The 23,226-nt window shown below is 46.8% G+C and overlaps 1 protein-coding gene across 1 annotated transcript in view; it reads left to right on the plus strand.

The window, feature by feature from the left end:
* Nucleotides 1-2,062: 2,062 nt before the first annotated feature.
* Nucleotides 2,063-23,226, plus strand: part of KIFC3 (kinesin family member C3) — a 422,885-nt gene continuing 401,721 nt past the window's right edge. Inside the window, exon 1 of the mRNA XM_086945003.1 lies at nt 2,063-2,204. The gene's annotated coding sequence lies outside the window, so the exon portion shown is untranslated. The remainder of the gene's footprint in view (nt 2,205-23,226) is intronic.

A 23,226-nucleotide genomic window follows, 5' to 3' on the forward strand; every position in this document is an offset into this window, starting at 1 on the left:
GAGACAAGGGAGGTTAAATCTGAGGTTGGCACCTGAAAGAGATCTTGCTCCTGTGTCTGAAACATCTGAAGTGGTGCAGAAGAAGCATAGGGGGGTCTGAGAAGGTCGAGAAGGGCGAAGGTGCCTTGTCAGAGATACGCCGCCCGAGAATGGACTTATTTGGCTGCTGATGCTGGAAACAGTGGGTACCGGGAGGCTGAGGTCTTTACAAGTAATCAGCAGGAACCCCGAACTGAAAATTGATATTGAGCTGATAGTTCCTGGTTTGAAAATAGAGGGGGTGTTGACAGTGACAGTTCCAAGACCTCCGATTTTGAGCAAAGTGTGAGTTTTGATTCTGCGAGACTTGTCTTTTCCACCTTTTGGCTATCAGCCATGTGTCATAATTGAAATTGGTTTTGAGCTCATAACAGACTTCTGAATGGAAAATTACCTATGGGAAGTGTCCTGCAAGATGAGGTGATCAGTGGGCATGTTATATGTTTTGTGATTTTGTATTAGGGACAGTGCCCTCGGCTGGATTCGGGAGAAGGGGAGAAGGGTGAGGAGATCGAAGAATAGAGAAGGAGCATCTTACAATGAGCTCTGTAGCTTTTGCTACTTGACCCACACAACGTGAGTGGACTTCTTAGGAAGGCTTCACGCGCTGACACCTTTTTCCTGATCTTGTCTGGGAAATGCTAAGTAGGGATATCATGGTAGTGGTGGTGTAGGGACAGGGTAATGATTTTCATACATTCACCACAGATGAAAGCCGAACTTGACATCGGGGCAATCATTGCCTGTGTTCTGCTTCTGGATATTGTCATGGTTCTTATAAATTGTGGTCCTGTTTAAATGATCTAATTCTCCCCTCTACACTTCTCAGCTGGCAATAAAGGTCCATCGGCCATGAGTTAAACAGTAATTTGGTGTGGAAGAACTCGGCCCCATCGGAGTGCATGTCATGTTGATCTGTCCCCATGTGCCGCTTCCTCCCTCAAATCCCCATCCCTCGTACTCCCTACCCCTCTCAGCTCCTCCATAAAAGCACAGCAAGGAGCATGTCTATAGGAGTTGATAAAATGTGAGGTGGTAAGACAAAGGAGGAAAGAGACTTGAGAGACAATTCCAGATATTTAGAGATTGGAACCTGGAAGCTCTGCCTTTGCCTCCAGTTTTCACTTGTTGATATTAAATACGTCGTTTTATAGAGTAGAGCTAGCATCAAGGGCAGCAAAGTGCTTTATTGATTACACAAGCACCATATCAGTGAACAGGAGTTTGAATTTCTCAGCAGAGATCACATTTCTTTTTGGAGGTTATATGGTTAATTTGTAAAGAATAAATTGCTATCCTGCCATGATATCAATGCATACAGATTAACTGCTCAATTCCATTGTGTGGAGTGGGGGGGGGGGCTTCAGCCAGTACTAGTTTTGAGCCACTAGCGAAAGGCCTGCTGGGATTTATAGTTCGACTCTGTACTTAAAGGCAATGGGCCATTCATTGCTTGCTTAAGGGTTATGGCTAGAAACAGCACGGCCTGAAAGTGCCCACACTACAAGGGGTTACCGTCCAATGCTAACTGGCTGTCTCCATGTCACCAGGGAAACCGTGTTTATAATTCTGGGCTTTCCTTTTACAAATTAGTGCATTATGGGAGCTGCAGTCTCGATTCAGCTCAGCTCAGTCAACACAAGTGAAAACGACGATTTGGACTAAAAAAGTGACTGCAGGAATTAGACTACCAGGTGCACGGAAATGGTATTGGAGCTGCTGGAAACAGAGGGCAGAAGTAAACCTGCAGGACTCGCTCCTTCCAAAACAAAGTGTCCCACCCCAGTGCATTGCTTCCCGTAGTGTGCACAGTTCTAAAGGGGGCGGTGGACTACAAGGTCCGTCGTACCATTGGTGGGTGTGCGTAGCCAGCCCTTCCCTATTGCGCTGTTAGGGGTCAGCGACCTGCGTTTCACCTGAAGCCCGGACACACTTTTGGGCTCAGAAACCTTTGTATAATCAGACTTTCAGTGGCTCCCGGTTCGCAGCGCTAGCCTCGTCTTTCCTTTGGCTCCAGGAGTGACTGGTGGTCTGGCTTGATAGTGCACGGGGTCACCTGCCTGCGGGAAGCTTTCTCTTGTTTTCTTTTGGTTCGGGCTCCGTTTTCTCTCCCCTCGCCAGTGTCCGCCTCAGCCCTGGAGGCGGCCTCGGGAGACACCGTGCAGGTAAGGGGACTGGCCTTCGGGTCTCGTTCATGTGCAACAAAACGCGCCCCCTTACGGCGGGGAGCGTTAGTCATGTTTGTGATGAGTTTGGTAAAAGCCGGGCTCCGTACCAAGCTTAGTGATGTCTTTTACAACTCGAAGAGCAGCGGGGGGGGGGGGGGGGCGGCATTGCCTTCCTTGCAGTGGGGCCACGACACACTGGCGACGCTACTCTCCACTATTCTCACAAACAGTCATTGGTCTTCGGTTGGATGGGAGGCCCGGGTAGAGTTGCCATATCCGCCCCTCCCTCCCCCCTTATTCCCCTGCATGTAAAGGTGCAGACTAGATTTGGGATGGAACGGGATGTTTTCATTCGATTAATACAGTGTAATGCAGCCACACGGTGTTTGTGGTGGTTTTCGCATCGTCGACGAGTTACCTTACCATTATATTATGGCCTGCACTAACTGTGGGCAGGGCTTTAAGTGGGATTTAAAAAACTGGGGGGGGGGGGGGGGGGGGGGGGGGTGGCTCAAAGGGACGTGACGTGACCGATGTAATTAAGGCCGTGGCTTAAAAACACATATGGTAAAATCTGTGCTTAACAATGTTGCTCTTTCTATCATTGCATCTACATATATGATACAAGTACATTTATACTTATAACAAGCCAGGACTATTGGCTTTGTCAATGGTTGTTAGATGCATAAGAAGAAAAGTAACACCTATGGTATGGATTCGTTGTGTGTGTTTATATGTATATGTGTGTGTGTGTGTGTATATACTGAAAATGCTGCAGTTCTGACACGAGACTGAATTAACTATGGCGAGTCTCCTTGAAGTTACATCAAAGCCACTGAAGGATGGCACTGCTGAAGAGTTAAGGTTTTTTTGTTCACCCTCAGGGTGAGGGCAAAAATGAAGAGCCCGATGGGGGCCTGTCTCAGCAGCTGCTTGTTAAAACTGCTGGTGCTTAGCACCGGAGGATCCGGCCCAATTAAAGCTCTGACTGTGGGAGTTCTATGTTTTCGTTACCAGAGTAAAGTGAGTTTACTGTTGAGGTGCATTAGCGGAGGAGCTGCGCCTGGGTGCCATGTCTTGCTGATGGACACGATTGAGTGCATTGTGCTCAATGCTTATCTTGTAATATATAAAGCGCAGGGACCACCCCCTCAAGGGATACTGGGAACTTTCGGCCCAGCCCAATGACCAGGTGGCTTAATTTCCCTCATGCCTCTTTCTGCACCTCTCTCCACGTCTGTTCATATTTCTCGCTCTTGCAGGTTTTGTCTTCTTCGTCCCTTTCCAATCATCTCTCCCACCTACTTCTTTCTCCCGGTCTACCCCTATCGCTCTTGCTAGTTGTGAGGCCAGGCCTGCCCCTTTCTCAGTGAAATATTCCTTAACTTGATCTTACTTTATTATTCTGGAAAGTTCAATACAAACTTGTGCACAGTCCTCTGTATCACCTTTTTAACAAGTTTGTTCGGTCTTTATTTGCGCTACTAATCATGTATGAATAGATTAAACAGGTCTAAAACAGATTTGAATTGTATCATTCCTTTATTTTTTTAAGTGTATGCTGCAAAAGGGCAAACGCTAGTTTTGAATGATTTCCTCCGTTTTTTTTTCTTTTTCTCGTTTTTTTTCTTAATTTTTAATCACTGTAAGATTACAATTCCAACCATACATGTAAAATATTGGCCAGGTGGCAAGCTAAACGAAGGATTGTGGTCCGTGTTAAAGCGTTTCAACTTCCCTGGAAATGGAGGGGATGCATGCAGACAACCGCTGCGTGCTGTTTTTATAAGGTTTGTGTGTATTTATAGGCCTCCCGTTGAGAGAAGGCATAGAGCTATTGTCAAATGCATATTGCTTGATCTGGCTAGCCAAGATCTTTAGATTTTTACCAAAGTTAGATGCATAATATTCTTTCAGATGGCTTTCTTCGTCCATTGGTCTGTAATTGTGCATTTTTCTTCTGCCTATTACAGCACAGGGTGATGGTCAGCCCACGTCAGTCATTTGCAAACTTCAGTGTGATTAACAGCATTCTGTCCTTTCACAAGTAGCACATCCTCATCACACCACACAAAGTAGTTCCCCTCCTGGGACCACTGTGGCAAGTAAGCTTTTTGGCACCAAAAATATTTTTGCTTTTAGACAATTTTTCTTTGTTCAGTTTTGATTGGTGAGACCCAGCAGCGTCCCTATCTATGGAGTTTTGCACACACCATGACAAAACAGAACTGGCATTGACACATTAAAGAGATATAGGCTTCCATTTCTTGTTCTGCGCAGTCCTACTTGGATTCCTCCCTGTAATTCTGAGTGAAAGCTTAGAAATACTGTTGAAAGTAGCTGAATTATCATGCCTTCTGTTGAATGTTAAATAAAGGTATAGAAATATCCTAAATAGTCAAGGGTGGTATAATTTACTGATCAAACTCCAGTCTTGGAGTATTTGTGAAATTTGGACACTGGAAACAGTGCTTTCCGTTAATATTATAGAATTAAAGATGAAACTGAAAATTAGGCTATTGTGAAATATTAGCAGTGCTTAATTTGAGCCGGTGGTTTCCGGTGCTCTGCACTGGAACCTAATTGTCAGCACCAGCTGTAGTAACAGTCCACCACATGGTGGCACTGTCTTTTTAAGTTTGAGAAGAGCACAAGTGTGTTTAATAAGTCAAAATACATAAAATATCGTCTGAATTGTATCACTTTTAGGAGTGAGATGATATGTTGTTGTGTTGGCACGGTCATTGGCAGTGTTGGCAGGGGCAATGGGTGGTGCAAGCTGTCGTGATCTCCTGAAAATATCCTGGCACTTACTTTTTAACAAATTAAGCACTGAATTTTAGGCTCTGCTTTTAGAGGTACACTGGAAGTACTATTAGCATCAGGATTTTTGATTCCTCCTCCCCCCAGGTGTCGAAGCAAGCATAGAAATGCAAATGATATTGGGTTTTTCTGTACCTCCACCCGGCTGTTGCGGGGAAGCCTGGAAATACGGCCAGTATCGATTATCTTTGTCACTTGAAATCCTGGTGGGACGTATAAATATTCTACTGCTGTACTTGTTTTACCACACATACACAATGTTCGTATATGCTTTAAAGAGACATGAGAGAGATCAGAGTGGAATGATGGAAGATTGGGTGACCCTATTTTTTGTGTGCATTAGCAGATGAGGCCTGGGGCATGGACAGATGGGTAGCTTCACCATATTGAACACCTGCCCTAGACCTTTTCCTGTCCTAAGATTAAAAAACACAAGTACTCTCTTCGACCCAGCAAAACCCCTTACTAACCTGAACGCATACGCCATTTTTTCCTGTTCTAGATCACAAGTATATCTTTTACACTTGCGAGCATTGGTAATGCCAGTAGATCTCAACTATGGGAGTTATTGGCTTTGTCAATGTTTTTAGCCATGTTGTACAGCGGCGCTTCTGTTGAGAAAAATAGCTGAAAGTTAACAAGAAAAGTAAAGACTGTGATGCAGCCAGTAGGAGGCAATAGGGAGGCAGGGAAGTCTGTGGGTGGGCAACACTTGTTGCGTGTGTGGAAGAATATGAAACAGCCAGCGTTGGTCACTTTACTGTTTTTTTTTTAGAGGGGGACATGGACAATGGAGAGAGGGCAGGTGGGGCCACAGGGACAATTGAGTGGCAGCAGGGCCGGCTACAGGGCAGTGTGACTGATGCAGCCGCACCTGGCGCTGACCTTGGGGGCGAGGGGGTGCCTTGTTTAGAAAAAATTATGATTTACAAGCACCAGCTGCAGAGTTTACGGTGTGTCAAGTAGATTTGAGCAGCAATAAAAAGGCGAAGGTAACTGGTGGTTAATGTTCCTGCTGGAGAGAGATCGGAGTTTTGTCTAATGACAGTTTGATTCATCATAAAGTAGGTGAGAAACCACATGTACCATGCAGATCCCAGAACTGTATTTTATGTGGATAGCTCAGTGGGTTACTGCTTTTGTTCCCTTTTTTGATCCCTCTTTTTAATTGCAGTTCACAAATAACAATCCTAATATATCACAATAACTTATGAACTGTCATCAAAGAGCTGCATGCAAACTGCAGAGTACAGGTTAAGACGTAATATTTGCTTTTTTTGCTGCTTTCATTATCTTTTCCTAATTTTGCTGAAAAGAGTGAGTTTGGGAAGATTGCTTTCTTTTAAGCACTTTAAAACAAATGAAATGCATATTAGAGGGGGTTATGGAGAGATGAGGGTCAGTGAGACAATCCGTGGAGAAGGAGGTCGTGGGGTGCCTAAATATGTTTTCGCACTGGGAGCCACCAGCGCTAAAGGCTGCCCTGGAAGGCATGTTGCAGAGCAACATGATGGACAGCAGAGTGTCGACAGGAAGGGAGACACCTAGAAAACAGGCATTTACAATGCAACGGTCTCGCCTTTGCAAAAGTTAGAGCTATTGGCATTGTAAATGACAACATTTTTATTTATGTGTTGGTTTTGAAAACAGATAAATAAATGTCATTGTCATTTACAATGCCATTAGCTTAATCTCTCACAAATGCGAGACCTATTGCATTTGCAATGCAATAGGTCGCGTATTTACGCGAGTTTGAGCTATTGACATTGCAAATAACAACGCATTTTATTTCTTTCAAAAACACACACAGAGCCACACACACAGCCACACACACAGCCAGACACACACACACACAACACCAAGCCACCACCTTTCTTTGACGGTGACTGTTGCACTCTAATGTTCTGGTGGAAGGGCTCTCTCAAACAGTGATCTAGCCACGTTGAACTTTTTTTTCCAGAAACAAAGTTCTGGTTACATTCTGTGGCAAGGGCTTGTGTGGAGCGTCACTGCGCGACAATGGAGGGCGCAGCATACTACGTGAAATAAAAACAGTGCAAATTTCCCATGTATTAATTCCTTTCGAGCCACAGGCTCATTGGCTGGTGCAGTAAACTGCCAATGGTATCTCGGGTTTGACTGTCACCTGCCTTGTCTCCTTTGCTGGACCACTTTGTAAGTCCCATCTGCTCCACTCCAATTAGAAATACTCCATGGCATACCAAGCCCTAATTCCCATATTCAAGGGCCCCTGTGGAGGTATGCAATGGTTAACTAGCCACTCGCGAACGCCACATCAAGGCCCAATTACACTGAAAATATAAATATATATATATATATTAACATAATATATGTATATTTCGGATGCAATGTCTAGCTAAATTAACCACGAAAATCCCCAGCCTTCCTTTGTCACCTCTGACAACTCCGTGATTTGCTCCCTGGAGAGGTGGCCTCCAGAAGGCACTCGTTCAGGCATATCTCCCTGCCTTCAGTAAGAGGCCAGACCAAGGGGCACCGAATGCAGTTGACTCTGCAAAAAAAAAAGCCCAAAGAACGTCTATTGAGTGCGCAAGACAGCTAACTGCTAGTTGAATAAACAATCATAAATGATTAACTCTGTAAACGGAGCAAAGAGATGCATGTATCTTTAAATGAAAGGAAAAAAGTATATACCACCAAAACTAAATAGCACTAAACGTCCCTCTCCCACGTTAATGACCATGTTCTGGTTGGCGATTCACAGCCGCCTGCCCTTCAGGGAAAGGACAATCTCGGAATCAAGTTGAACGTCACAGTGGAGACATCGTTCTTCCGCTTTAGGAAGGCAGTAATCGTAGACGGGAAAAGCAAACTTTAATTGGTATATACGGCTTTAAAATACGTGACCTTTCAGCCATTTTGAGCATGGCACGTTCGTAGTTGAGCAGCCGAATTATACAACGAAAACATTGTACAAAATGAGAGTTGTGTAATTTTTGTTGTTGTTTGCACTTAGTGATGCACCACCGATGATGCTTTTACATACTGGTATTACATCTATTAAATATATTACACCGTACTGATTTAAAAATGTGGGCTGGTTCTAAAGTAGCAAACCATTTTTTTTCTATCTGGATTTCCTCGGCTCCCAAGGGCCTCTACAGCCCAAGATCTTTAATGCAGTATTTTTTTTTCTACTAGTACACTATTAAAGTTACCCATTCCCTCTGAAGTTCGAGCAAGGGCGAGCAGCGACGGCTGCAGAAGTGGGGCGGGGCCAGGTTTTGACAGCGCGGACTGCATTTACCTGCATGCACACCGGTACGAAGTCAAGCAGCCTATAAGTAAAAGCGGAAAGAAAAGACGACAAGAGTGCCAGGCTGCTCCGGATATCGCCCCGTGTCAGTGAGTCAGGGGAATCTGCCGAAACTGAAAGAGGAGGAGCCGGTGAGTCATCGATCCTCCATTCCAGTACCGGCGACAGCAGGTCCCATATCCAGCGTGTCCCGCCGCCGCACAGTCTGCCGGCCTCTCTCATGGGCCTCAAGCGGATACATAAGGTGGGCATTGCAAACATCCTAACAAAAGAGGCTCCAGGGCGAGCTCACTGCCCAACTCTGCTCCTCTTCCGGGCAGCCACGACGTGCTGCTTTCTATTTAAGAGCCCGACTTACTGCTGGAGTAAAAGGTTCATTATCTTCTTTATGCGGCCATCTGTTTCGCCCCATAAAGAAGATAATAAAGCTTTTACCGCAGCAGTAAGTCGAGTAAGCCAGTCTGAAAAGGACGGGGCTTAAAGAGAAAGAAGAACGTCACTGGGACCTCTTTTCCAATGGCTGGCCACCGTTTAGCATGAACAGTGACGCCAGCCAATGGAAAAGAGGGGCAGGACTTAACCTCGCTAGTGAAACTCACCCTATCTCCTTAAGCCTCACCAGCGAGACTGCGCATGTGCGCAGTCTTACGCTAGCCAAGACCTAAAAGAACCCTCGACTAGAGTGCTCAAATACAAAGAAAAAAGTAGCACCTAAAAAAAGAGTAGTTGACGGACATGAGTAATGCGTCAATGCTCCACAAGTGATACAGACGAAGAAGAAGGAAGCCTATGGCAGGTTACCAATAAGAACGGTTATATGTTGTTACCACGAATTCCGTTGCAACGCATGCCTTTTCCACGCATGCGTTACCACGGAATTCGTTTTCCCCTCATTTTCTTTGCCACGTCGTTCTTACGTCATAAAGAGGAAGCGGAAGTTTATTTCCGCTTCCTCTCTTATGACACTGTTTTCTTCGGCACGGCGAGATCGTTTTATTTATGGGGGGGGGGAGACCCCCCCCCCAACCCCCCTTTTTAATCCTTCGTTTTTTTTTTTCTTCGTGGTAAATACGATCGTTGAAGGCATACGCGTTGGAAAGACGTTTACGTGGTAAGTGCCTCGTTGTAAACGTTACGCGTAGTACTGCCTTCGTTGTTAATGATGTTTCCCATAAGAACAAGCCACTGAGAGTGACCATGAAACCAAATAATGGTAATCACTAAGCTGCCATTAAGCCTACTGTTAGGAAAATGGCTTGCGGGAGACAGAGCATGCACTGTCTTGGGCAAGCCCTAGAAGTAATTGAGTTTACACCTCAAACTGAAAACATTTTCAAATTAGCGAACCTATCACATTTTTAAGATAAACTTTCCACTGATCTTTGTCTCTACAGGCAAGTGTCTAGGTGTGTCGGGTTGTGAGGCTCTTGTTTAGGATCTGGGCGTACCATGACAGAGGAATATTGCTGAATAGTGCTGCGCTTATTTCTTTCTATTAACGGGCGAGTAAGTGCATGTTCAGTTTCAGGCTTGAGGCAAAACGATGCACATTTTTTTCCCTTAATGAACAGAACAAAGCAGGGTTCCTTCTGTCCTTTCTACATACAACTTTCTAAACCTGAAAAGAGGTGCATTTTTAGGTTTTCCCAACAGACTGCTCTAGCTCTCTGTTTTCAAAAGACCTGTTGTAAATAACTGTCTGTTACACTGTGGAACAAGCGGATGTTTCCAGTCTTCCCAGTAATGCCTTACATTTTGATGGATGCTGGTGAATCTATATATCTCCTAACCTGTTTCATGACTCTTGACACCATAGATGACAACATTGTGCATGGTAAGGATGTGAGTTCTAGTTACTTCAGTTAACTATATTACAGGTGAATTTCATTTTTTTTTAGTTTTAAACTTTAAGTTTTTACTGTCGTTTTCAACTAACTATAACGTCACTTTAAGATGAGCTTTTTTGTAGTGAATTCTGAGGTGTTATTTTTTTAATGTACAGTAAGATGTTTTTGCCATACCCAACTATAACATCACCTTAAGTTTAGTTTTTCAGTAGATATATAATATTCTTTCTCTATTCTTTCTCTCTCTCGTTTTTTTCCAGTGAATTTCGCAGGCTGTTATGAAGTAATATTTTATTACCATATGTAAAGTCAAAGGCCATGCACAGCATGGAGTTGGCTAATTGGAGGGGTGGTGGCTTGGGATGGACGTTGTGTTTGGTAGATGATTGCCACATATCTATACGTTTACAAAGGGAGATTACAGTCCTCAAGTATGATCTTTTGTGAATTAAATGAGGAAAAAATAGGTAATAGCAAGCTATCTAACCATATTAGACCTTCGAAGGGTAACTTGGGCATACGGGCTATGGATGAGTTCATCCTATTTCCCCCTCATTCTTGAATTTGAACTCTTTGTTGGTCGTGTATGTTATGACCACTGTGAGTGAAGGTGACTATACAGTCCTGTAATGACCGACTTGTGACAAGGTACACCTGCTTTTCGACAGCCAATGTATGGTCTTTCCATCTTCATATACTTCAGCTCAGAACTTTGTACAATGACTAGAATAACTTGGAAACATACCTGTGGTATCCACAAAAATAAAATCCTTGGTTGAATAATAGAGATGACTGTGGAGAAAGTGACCGCACTCGCTACACTTGAAACAGTGAGAACTTGGGATTGGGCCCCCATTCGTTTCTAGTTGTCATTTCTGAATTGATGCCTCAAATCTGGAGAATTTTCGTAATGAGCTAGGTTGCATATCCATATTGCTCCACTGGGATGTATGATTCTGGGTAAGCACCATTAGTCGCACCTTAGAAAGCAGTGCCATGTTTACCACTTCAGTGACTTTGTGATATGATGTTTTATCAGTGTATTCCTGGCAGAATTGAGTCTAGAAAAGCTCCAAGTGAATTGATCCAACATGTTCAATGTTTGCAGAGTTCATAAGCTAAGGCCAGCGACCACAGGCATCCTTTAATGTGCAGTATAAGCTCTAGAGTGTTGTCTATGCCTGGTTCCTCCCCACACACTTTTTTTGGTGTTTGGTCAAGTCCTGCAAGGAAGGGTTTTACTTCTTGATAACTGCAAATGGCTATTGGGATTATGGACAGGTGGTAGTTTTGATGATGGCAAATGTAGTTTCCGGGTTACATAAATCCTTGTGCCATTTCGGTGAGGCAGTGCTCAGTTAAGTTTTGTTCAGCTAGAAGCAGCCCTTTCTCTAAAGGATGTGAAAAAGAAACTCCACAAAGTCTGGGAACTAACATGATTCTCGATGGATAGGCTTTCGGGAAGGCATTTTGTTTTTCTTGCTGCTGTTCTTATGTCATAGCGAAGGACTAGGATTCTTCCTGTTCTGCTCCTGGGTGTAATTATGGGTGGGACCAATTGGTGACTGCCTTCTGCTCTTTCTTGCGGTGTCCAGTGGTGTGGTAACTAGGTGTTTCCTGGCCCCTTAATTTCTGCTTCCCAGGCAGCAGGTTCTGACACCAGCCTAAAGCTGAAGCTAATGGAGCCTTCATGAGAGCTGCCTGCCAATGCAATATTTGCCCCTCTTCCACGTTGTTATGTTATGTTATGTTAAATTTGATTTCTATAGCGCACGGCTACTCCATTGGAGTGTCCCGGCGCTTTATATTGGCAGCTCATAAAAAGAAAAACATAACAGAAAAAAACATTCATTAACAGCAGAGTGACACATACTAAAGGGTAAAAAGCCAGGTTTTAAGGCCCTTCCTGAAAGACAGCAGATTAGAAGTACCGCGTAAGGCCAATGGCAGAGTGTTCCAGAGCTGTGGTGCCCTCAGACTAAAGGAGCGCCCACCAATACAGGCCCTCTTTACTCGGGGAACTGCCGCAAGCGACAAAGATTCAGATCGCAAAGATCGGGCCGGGCGATAATAGACAAGCCTACGCTGAAGATATTTTGCTCCCGAGCCAAAAAGCGCTTTATGAGCCAGGGTCAGCGCCTTAAAAACTATCCGCTTCCAGATAGGCAGCCAATGGAGCGACTGCAAAAGGCCGGACACTCTGGCTCGCCTGCGAAGACCAAAGATGGCGCGTGCAGCAGAGTTCTGCACGACCTGCAGCCGCTGTACAAGATAATCCGGAAGACCCAGATAGAGGACGTTGGCGTAGTCCAATCTGGAGCCAATCAAGGCTTGCACCGTAATCTTCCTGTGTTCTTCTGTGAGCAGAGGAAGAAACTTCCGGAGCATCTTGAGAATGCCAAAACATGTGCCCATAAGACCGAGGATCTGAGATCTCAGCGTCAGACCATTATCGATCTTGACTCCCAGATTTTTTGCCAGCTGGGATGCCTGTGCTGGGGGGAACATATCCATCGGCCACCATGCCTGCCAGTCAGGGTCTGAGGTACAGCCAAAGAACAGCACCTCCGACTTGTCAGAGTTACATTTAAGGCTGTTCTGCTGAAACCAATTAAAAACAGCCCGAGACATTCCCGAATGCTCTCTCCGTCAAAATCCTCACCTTTCCTACACGTGAAGAGGAGCTGGGTGTCATCAGCATAAGAAACGATCTGGGCCCCACAGGACTCCACCAGTGCCGCCAAAGGGGTCTTAAAGATGTTAAAAAGAGTCGGGCTCAACACAGAGCCCTGCGGAACTCCGACTCCCAATGGCGGCATCTCAGCGGAGCAGGGGGGGCCCAGACCGTTTGTCGACGGCCAGCTAAGAAAGATGTAAACCAGTTGAGCACCCTCCCCATCAGACCGATGTTATGAAGTCTGGCGAGGATCCCCCCATGGGGGACGGTGTTGAAGGCCGCCGACAGATCAAGCATGACAAGCATGGCTTTGCCTCCAGAATCCAGAGCCTCCTTAATGGCCTCAGACACCTCCAAAAACGCCGTCTCGGTACTTAAATTGGGGCGGAAGCCGGATTGAGTAGAGTGCAGCAGGTCGTTGGTTTCTAAGAAAGCAGAGAGCACACTATGCACGTGCTTCTCCGTAATTTTAGCCAACGCTGGAAGGAGAGAGATAGGCCTATAATTGGCCAACCCCTCGGGGTCTAGGCCAGGCTTTTTAAGGGGGATCACCATTGCCCGCTTCCAAGCCTGCGGGACCATCCCCTCCCTCAAAGAGAGGTTCAAAAGTGGATTAACCAATGGGCCAGAAATTTGGCCGGGCAGGGGTCTAAGGGCGACCCTGATTTAAGGTTGACCAAAAGTGCCAGTGACGCAGAAGGAGAGATAGGCGGAAAAACAGACAAGGCAGAATCCAGGGTAGGCGATGGAACTAACCCCACCCCACTGCTGGGATGCACTTCAACCGACCTCTCAGGGAAGGAGTCCTGGATCAATTTAATCTTATCCGTAAAAAACTTTGCAAGATCACAGGCCCACGACTCAGAGGGAGCGGTTTGAGAGAGATTAGATCTAGGAGCCGTAAACTCCCTCACCACAGTAAAGATCTCCTTGCATGAATTGGAGGCTGCCTCTATCCTCCTAGCCAGGTAATCCTTTTTCTCACGAAGGATATCACGATGATAAGCTTTGATTGCAGTCCTGTATGCAAGTCTGGCCACGGGTCATACTGAGAGCGCCAGGCCCTCTCAGCCACCTTGCACTGGCGACAAGAGGCAAACAGTGCTTCCGTGAACCACGGTGCAGAAACCCGCTTTGAGGTAACCCGGGGGGCCAACACCGGGGCTAAATCATTCAGCCTGTCCGTCAGCCACAGCTGCAAAGAGTCCACATCCTGCTCAAGGTCACCTGAGAGGGGATACGGATGGTCAAGAGAAGCCTGAGCTAGCATCTCAGGAGTCACACGGTGGAATGCCCTAGAGACAGGTCCATGCTGTCTAGGCGCATTGCTAGACAGTTTCTCCCTGCCCGGTACATAGAACCTAGCCAGCCTGTGGTCAGACCAGAGCACCGGAACAAGCTCTATGTCATCTAAAGGGGCCGTGGAAAAAACCTGATCCAGAGTGTGACCCTTGTCGTGTGTGGGGCCAGAAAGAAAAGGCACAAGACCAAAGGGAGCCGTGATATCGAATAGCTTGTTCACATCCGGAACCTCATCCTCATCCATGTGGAAGTTAAAATCTTCCGCCAGCACACAGTGCTCAGCCCTCAGAGCTAACCCTGCAATAGCCACCTGTAGTTCATCAAAAAAGGATCCCGCCGGTCCAGGGGGTCTATAGACCAGCAACCCTTTAAGAGCTTGATTGGGAGCCAGAGTAATGGAGAAGGCCAGGGATTCAGAACCTGCAATAGTTTCCATAGGGATGATAGAACAAGCAGCAAGCTTATTCACCACCAGAGCCACCCCTCCTCCCCTCCCCTTCACTCTATCTTGCCGAAAAATATTATAATCCAGTGGAATAGCCGCCATGATATCGGGATTGGACAATTCCCCCAGCCATGTTTCTGTCAGAATCAGACATAATGGTTTTTCCATAACAAGGAGGTCAAAGATCTCCAGGGCATGTCTGCGCACTGATCTGGTATTTAGGAGCAGGCAGAGATGTTTCAAACTAGCCTCTCCCCTCTGCAATGAGGCAGCAGGGGCATAACCAGGTGTCCAACCACATCCAGGACATTGCCTCTTACCCCTGTAACGACCTGGAAAAACAGTCCGACAAGTACAGGATACCCTTTGCAAGGAGCCAAGTTCCAGCGACGAATAATACACCATCCTCCCATCCGCAACAGAGAGCCCTATGCAGCTGAACCCGTCCGCCACTCCGCCGCCTCCGGGACGCTGACGGGCGCAGACGGGCAGGACTCTGGCAAAGCGAAAGGCAAACCCGCTGCGCGACCCCGCTGTGCTAGGAGGACTGGTTTAAATAGGGCCTCCAGGTGAGGTGCAAACCGCCCCACCAGGACGCTCAATATGGCGCTGCAAAAGCGTCAATGCCCCTCCCAAAATGGCGCCCAAATAACAAGCAAGGCAGAACCCCAACAACCCCAGAACCGGACCCGCTAAAGCAGCGGTGTATAAACCATTATTGTGGAGGTACGGGGACAGCTCCCAGATAAAAACAGGGGAAAATAAACAAAAAACGAACAGAAATATAAAACAGGCAATTAAAAGCGTAATGCGCTAATCACGCAGCGCTGAGAGCAATGCTGAGCCGCCAAACCGGGCATATGATTCCTAACCGGGCGAAATAGCAGAAAAGACCGCCTTAAATAGGGCCTCCAGGTGAGGTGCAAACCGCCCCACCAGGACGCTCAATATGGCGCTGCAAAAGCGTCAATGCCCCTCCCAAAATGGCGCCCAAATAACAAGCGAGGCAGAACCCCAACAACCCCAGAACCGGGCCCGCTAAAGCAGCGGTGTATAAACAATTATTGTGGAGGTAAGGGGACAGCTCCCAGATAAAAACAGGGGAAAATAAACAAAAAATGAACATGGATGCTTTGTAGTGTTCCTGTTCCGGGGCTAAGAAATGGGTGACTGCCAAGTGTAGAGAAGAGGAAACAACGGTGTCACAAATATGGTTGTAGTTGATGAAGTTATGGGACGATCTAAAGATTATGCATCTGGATTCTGCTTGGGGGCAAGACGAGCTAACTTCGGCACTCAAGACTGTGTGAAGGGTGCTCTCTGACCTGTTAAATAGTTTCACGAAGTCTCCCCGTGAGGTCCTGTTTTGCTTTGTGGTAAGGGACCAGAAGGCCTCCCAGACCTAATTTGGCAGCTCAAAATCTGGATGTCTTCATCTGCGGCCATGGCAGACTAAACTCGATGAACGTTTCTGAATGCTGATATTTTGACCCTGTTTCGCAAAAAATCCAAACTTTCCTTGGATCATTCATGGAATACAATCATTGTACTTCAGGAGAGGAATGAGTGTGAGTTGATGTGCACCACTGCCTGCTCGGCATGAATTTTTTAAGCTGCCTTATCTGTGAATACCCAGTTGAATGGAGTACTACAGTCTAAATGCACATTTCTGTATTTGCCTATTAACGCTGCACTTACACTGTACATTGTCATGTTACATGACTGAGTGGAACTTCAGGCGGTGGTATCCTGCATTGAGATCCAGCTTCGAGACTCATGAGGCACAGTTTATATGTAGCGGTAATCTGGCTGTGATGATTAGCCCTTGGGTGGACAGCTGGCCCTCCGGGTGGGTGCTATGCAGTCTGTGACCCTTCTGGACCATTGAGATGATGTTCACCTCCTTGTCCGCTTCATCAAAATCCACTGGCGGTACACTTGTACCCTCCACCCCTTCTTCCAATAAGTATCCGAACCAAATGTACTGCCTATGAATACTTGGGGCCTGATTATGAGTCTGGCGGTCCACACACCGCTAGACTCATCGGGGGCATGGCCCGGTGGTCTTCCGGCTGCCCTATTAAGGCTACGTTGGTCAGACCACCATTGCACTCCCGCATCCGCGATCCCTGTTGGTAGCACGGTAATCTTGAGGCCGCAATACACCTGGCGGTTCCGCCAAGCATATTACGAGTTAATTCTCCACCCTGCTTTTCACGGCAGTACCTCCGCCATGAAAATCGTGGCGGAGAGGAAACAACGGGGGTCCTAAATGGACACTTGTTGCCCTCAGAGGCATGGGGTGCATGCAGGGAGGGCACATGTTGTCTCCCTGTGTGTATGCACCCCAGTACCTGCACAGCATGGACTGCACCAGTCCATGCCGTGCAGGTACTGTCTTTGACATTCAAATTGTGGTGCCTATTTCATAGGCACTGCCGTGAGAACACCAAAGAACCGCCCGCCAGTGGCCTAAAAAGTCATATATAGTGGGCGGTGCACATACGGGTTTGGTAGCGGGCAGTCCTGCTACCGCACCACCAAACTATTAATCAGGCCCTTAATGGACATCCTAACTACTCAAGCCCTCTTCGAAGTACCACACTCTAAAGTATTTTTCCTTATCGCACCTTAGCCACGGTTTGCCTTCGACTGTACAGTATTACCAGGGCTATCGCAGTACCTTCTGGTTCTGGAATTGCGCACTGTTCTGGTGAGGGGAAGGTGCCCCTATTCATGGTAGAGCCGTTTTCTTTTAATTTATTTTCTGCGCTTTTTCTTTCATGGCCACGGTGAGTATTCCCAGGAGTGCTATTCATATTTACAGGCTCAGGGCTTTTGAAGATGAGGCCTACCCGCGCTGCTGGTACATGGACCAGTCCACGCCTTTGCGGCCGCCAGGTCCCTGGTCCAGGTGTCCCACTGTTTGCCATTGGGTGCCCCTGCATTGTGCAGATACAACACTCCATGGGGTCCTGAGGGGTGATTCTTTTCCTCGTACAACAGCCTCATCAGGAGACCCAAAAAAGAAAGGGACAAATGCAGAAAACCTACAGCCCTGCACCACAGGAACTTTGTCAGCCAGGGAGGGATACAAAGCAGAATGCCTTCTGGGCAGTGGTGCTGGAACATTCGTCAGGTTGGGGGGCTGCCATCAATGTTAGATCACTGAAGTCATAGGGATTTTCAAAAATACAAGCGTCACACAAAGAACAAGTGTATCAAAAAATATTACTAAAGTATGGGATAGTAGTGTGCAGTCATTTACAGACGCCATATTTCCCACCGAAATGCCCACTAAAGTAGCACAGACATACAGTTACTAATAAAACTATACAGGACACAAACGATTATGTGTGGAAATCGGGTTTCAGCAAATATTTATCATTTGCACATTACTAAGTAAAGTGTCTTGATTTGTTTTGATCCTAATAAAAATCTTCTTTTCCAGCACACGTCAGCATTACACTAAAGTGTCTTCATTTATGCTTTCTTAACTACTAATATTTTTTCAAATATTTGTAAAGATTATTTAAAGTTACATCCTACACCCAGCTTTTCCATTCCATGTACCCCAGTAAAGTTTTCACATAACACCTTTTTAAAAAACTTCTCTCATTTTGGCATTTACTTTTTCTTTTTCTGATTACAATCTCTTTTTTGTTTTGTTTTTTGGGGTAGGACAGAAGTTGAGGTCACGGTAGCAGCTAGGGACCGGTCTAGTCAGGTGAGTTTAATTGAAAGAACCAAGACGCAGGAGTGGCATTGACTTGGTAAAGTGTGACGCTTACAGTTTGGCACAACAGTTCACCTGGCCAATTAACCATGGCTGTGTTTGCTTAGCTTTGATATGTGAGGGAAAGTATGTGGTGGCTGGACTCTGGCCTCTGAGAACAGCGATAACAAGCTTATGTAAAGTCACCGTCGAACTGATTGCGGCTTTTCGCTTCCGTGGCACGCAGATAGTCCAAGGTCTGACTAGGGCGCGTGCGCAGCCAGAATCCCACCGCGCGGCGTCTGCGCGCGCACTCTCTATCGCGCAAGAACTCACTGTCCACAAATTATTTGTAAGCAAGAAAGGCCACTTTATTAAGACAGGTGTTAACCAAAAAACATCTGCACATATATTGTTTGTTTATTTATTAACCAAAATTCTTGCAGCTTAACTAAGCATCCTTACCAAGAGTAAACCCCAACCAAGTTAACCCTAACGAATCCAGAAGCAACTAACTCTTGTAGCTACCCCTTCCTTCCCTTTAACTGCCCTTTGAGGATGGACCAACCCGCTCCAGGCTGCCCACCCCCACTAAAAACCTGCCAACCAGGAAAACCTTCAGAGTTTTCCTGCCCCACCTAAAGAGAAGGAAGACTAACTAAGAACACCACAACTGGACATTCAAAACTTTGGCGATTAAATCACGTAGTTCCAATAAATAAAAGGATTGACCCAACTGTGAAAGGTGAACCCCATCCTCACGGAACAAGTGCCGCTCCGAAACCTGTAAATGAGAGTGCGCCAAACTGTAAATACTTATGTCTTTGCAAAAAAGTCTCATAGAGCGGTTCAGCTTCCTCCTTGCCCTGTCCATGGCAACAGGATTTCGTGCTCCCTTCCAGAAGAGGCGTGGCACAAATTCAGTCCATATCACCATGGTGCTCGCCCAGGCGTGTTTGATGACTTCAAGATCCATCTGCATCATTTTGATCAAAGTCAGACCAGATAAGGAAACCAGGTCGTTTTCACCCAGTTGAATTACTAGCAAATCTGGCGTACCCCCACCACCCTCACAAAGAACCGACAAAAAAGGAAACAATCCCCCCAACGCATTCCCCCTTTACCATGCCAAAAGACCTCATGTGATAAACTGCTAAGACCCAGAGATCTCCCACAAATTTGACGTTCTGCGGAGAGTGCGGACCATTTTACGAAGGAATGTCCCACAATCCATACCCTTCGTTTTATCTCTGACCAGCCCGAGCAATGGACCTAGGAGAAAAAACACATGTTAACAAAAACGAATGAGACCTACTTTCTAACATATTTTTCACAGCATCTCGACCTCCATCGCCCAATTCTGCGAATCTGAGACCAGTCCCACCCCAACCTGGCAGCCTCAGTTGCCGCCCCAATCCTAAAAGAGTGAGTGCCAAATTGAAAAGGATTTTGTCCCAATGACAACAGCACTTTCCTCAAAACCTCCAACAACTGGGAAACAGAAATTGGGCTGCCATCTGCATGGCAAAAGAACTCCAGGCCGAAAAACAGAGGAATGCCTGAAAACCTCCCATTCCCGAACCGGACAGCATGATTCCAAACCACTCCTCCCCAAGAAGACCCATTTGCCCCTACCCAACTGATCCGTTTTAGAAACTCACAGCCAAAGACGCAATCTATCCCCATCCACAAAAACCTCAGAACTAGTCATGCCGGACCTGGCCCGCAAACCCAAGAGTTCGGAAGCCCGAAATGCCCCAAAAAATAACCACACAAAACACAACCTAAATTTAGTACACTCAAAAGCATCGTAGCAACAAGAAGGCAACTGAGACAACATGCGCTGGAGTAATTCAAAAGTGACGGGCTGTCTCAGCCGCTTAGAACTAGCCTGTAGCCTACCCAAACCTTTCAAGACCTTTCTGACCAAAACACCCCCCACAGGATTCCTCCCCCAATGTAGCTGACCATAAAAAGAGATCCCTGCCAGTTTACCAGAGATAGTGTTGTGAGAAAGGCCTGCGTCAACTAAATGTAAAACAAAACTCAACAAAAACTGTTCCTCAGACAACCCCCCCTCCGGAAAAGGAAACTCCTCACCAAATCTAAAAAATTCCTGCCATGCTTGCAAGTAATTCCGCCGAGTAGAAACTGCCACTGAATTCTCAACCAAATGTGCAACCCTCACTCCCCCCAGGCCCATACGTACTGTGGGATCAGTGTCTGCTCGAGATCTGCCCCAGGAGCCAGTCTGCGGAATTCCGTCCACTGAAATCGAGACAAAGCGTCTGCTATACGATTAGTGGTTCCCGGAATATGCCTTGCCTTGAAAACTATATTTAGTTGAAGACACCTCAACATGAAAACACTCAACAACTTCAACACACGCAAATCCCTTGCCTTCTGATTGTTAATCAATGACACCACAGCCCGATTATCAACATGGAATAACAGTCCTGTTCCAAAATTCCTCCCCAAATGTACAGTGCAACCAGCAAAGGGAACAACTCCAAAAATGCGATACTGTGACCATGGCGCTGCCAGTGAACAGGCCAACCAGCAGCACACCAGCGCCCCTCCCAGAAGATGCCAAATCCCAGGGCACCAGACACATCTGTATAGATTTGCACCTGCCAAATCGTGTCTTCATCCGCAAAAGACAAAGGTACACCATTAAAATCCTGCAAAAAAGTCAACCATATGGACAGATCCGCCCTGACAGCTGCTGTGATATGCACACGATGATGTGGAAGATACGCCCCAGACAAGGACATCCCCAACCTTCTACAAAACGTCCTACCTGCTCGAACAACTCGACACGCCAAATTCAAGTATCCCAACAGTTTTTGGACCCTTCGGAGCTCCAACTTACGCTCTGCCACAACAAGCGACAAGAAAGCAGAAATGTCCTGAACTTTGGTCGAGGGCAGCCGCGCCACCATGGCCAGAGTATCAATTTCGATCCCCAAAAATGTTAGTGTGGTACACGGACCTTCTGTTTTGTCAGGGGCCAGAGGCACACCCAACTCCTCAGTCATGGCCTGAAAATTCTGCAAAGCCAACTGACACTGACCGGAATGGCGCTCACCTATGAAAAGGAAATCATCGAAATAGTGACAGACCAGCCGATGCCCACTGATGAAAGTGAAACGCCACTGTAAAAAGCCTAGCAGACAAAAATCAGAGGGGTGAATAGGCAAAAGACGGAAAGCCGATTGGATGTCACTTTTCGCTAACTGTGCCCCTTGCCCCGCAGATCTCACCAAACCCAGCGCATCATCCACCGAAGCGTAAGATACACTAGAATCTTCTGGGGAAATGAAATCATTGATGGAGGAACCCTCAGGCCAGGACAAGTGATGTATAAGGCGAAATTCCCCAGCGGCCTTTTTGGGCACCACACCCAGTGGTGAAACAATTATATCAGGCAAAGGACAGTGTACAAAAGGACCAGCAATCCTGCCCGCAGCAAGTTCAGCGTCCAATTTTTTCTGCACAACCTGGGGACTCTTTTGCAGATTTCATGTTATCCGACCACCGACCTTGCCAATCTTAAATCCCACCTGGAACCCCCAAAACAAGCGCTTTGCTCCCTCAGAGTCCGGATAATCCTGTAACCACTGGCAAAAGACCTCAACCTTAATAGGAGTAGGAGCCCTTTGTGACAAACTGAGAAGACTGGGAAGATTGGCATCTGCCCCCTTGACCCCTGCCATGATCGCCAAAGCGCTGTCCCGGGAAGCATTGGGTGAGAGGGTGCCTACCCCCACACTGTGAACACTCATGTTTGTACTTACAATCCTGTCTGGTGCAAAAACCCTTGTTATAGTGCCAACATACCCCGGAGGATGCTGTCTGTCCCCTGCCCATGACCCCCGCCCCAAACTGGGCGGGACGGAATTGAAAGGGCCGATATGTTACTGGCAACCCACTAGCCGTGTGAGTAGTCGCAGGCGGATGGGCAGAGGCCATCCACTGTAACCACAGCTCAGCATCTACTTCCCCCCAGGAACGATCAGGGAACAAACTCATCCTAGCACGAAACTCCTCGTCTTTGGAAAGCCAGGCATAGCCTCCAAAGTAACTGTGCGCCTTCCTAATGACATCCACATACTTGAACATAGCCACTGCCTTGTCTGGATGCCGTTCACAATAGACACTGGCATATATCAAGAAGGCGGACGTCCAATTCTCAATGGACTTCGGGACCCTAGGCCGCCGAGCCAGCTCCAACTCCTCCTCTTTGGACCCCTCCTTGGCCTGAATATTGCCATGGAGTAATTTAAAAACGTCCACAAAGTCATTACGCCAGATCCTAGACTTCGTCTTCTCAGACAAGTGAGACCCCAATGGCATACCAATACCTGTGTACGGCAACCTCTTTTGTATGTGCTCATCTTCCACCACTTGCGCTGTAGATTTTCCAGCATCCCCCGACTGCCCCACCTGAACAGCAGCAACATTTCCCACAGACTTATCACTCTCAAAAGCCTGCCGCACAGACAGCGTTGTAACAGCAACTTGCTCCTCAACCATCCCAATGCCAATGGATCTAGTACTCTTCGCAGGAGCACCCCCACCCCCTTGCTGCCAAACAGACCACCATCCCGCCTTACCTTTTGGCAACTGTGACATTTTCTGTTGAAATAAAGCAGGATCCCCGGTTGGACGCCGTGACTGGAAGGACGATGAAAGCCGAACGTTTGCGTGATCCGCACTTGACTCCTGCAAAAAACTAAGAGAACCAGATTGCCCCAAAACACCCCTCCCATTTGCAACTGTAACATTTGTAACATCCTCATCGCGTAACTCGCCCTCCTCTAGGTCATCATAAACATCCAAAAGCAAGTCATCTTCATGTCCAACAGTAATCCCACTGCCACTTGGCAATTCTCCATCACCAATGCCCCCA

The sequence above is a fragment of the Lissotriton vulgaris genome, chromosome 12 (assembly GCF_964263255.1).
Source record: "Lissotriton vulgaris chromosome 12, aLisVul1.2, whole genome shotgun sequence".
Taxonomy (NCBI): domain Eukaryota; kingdom Metazoa; phylum Chordata; class Amphibia; order Caudata; family Salamandridae; genus Lissotriton; species Lissotriton vulgaris.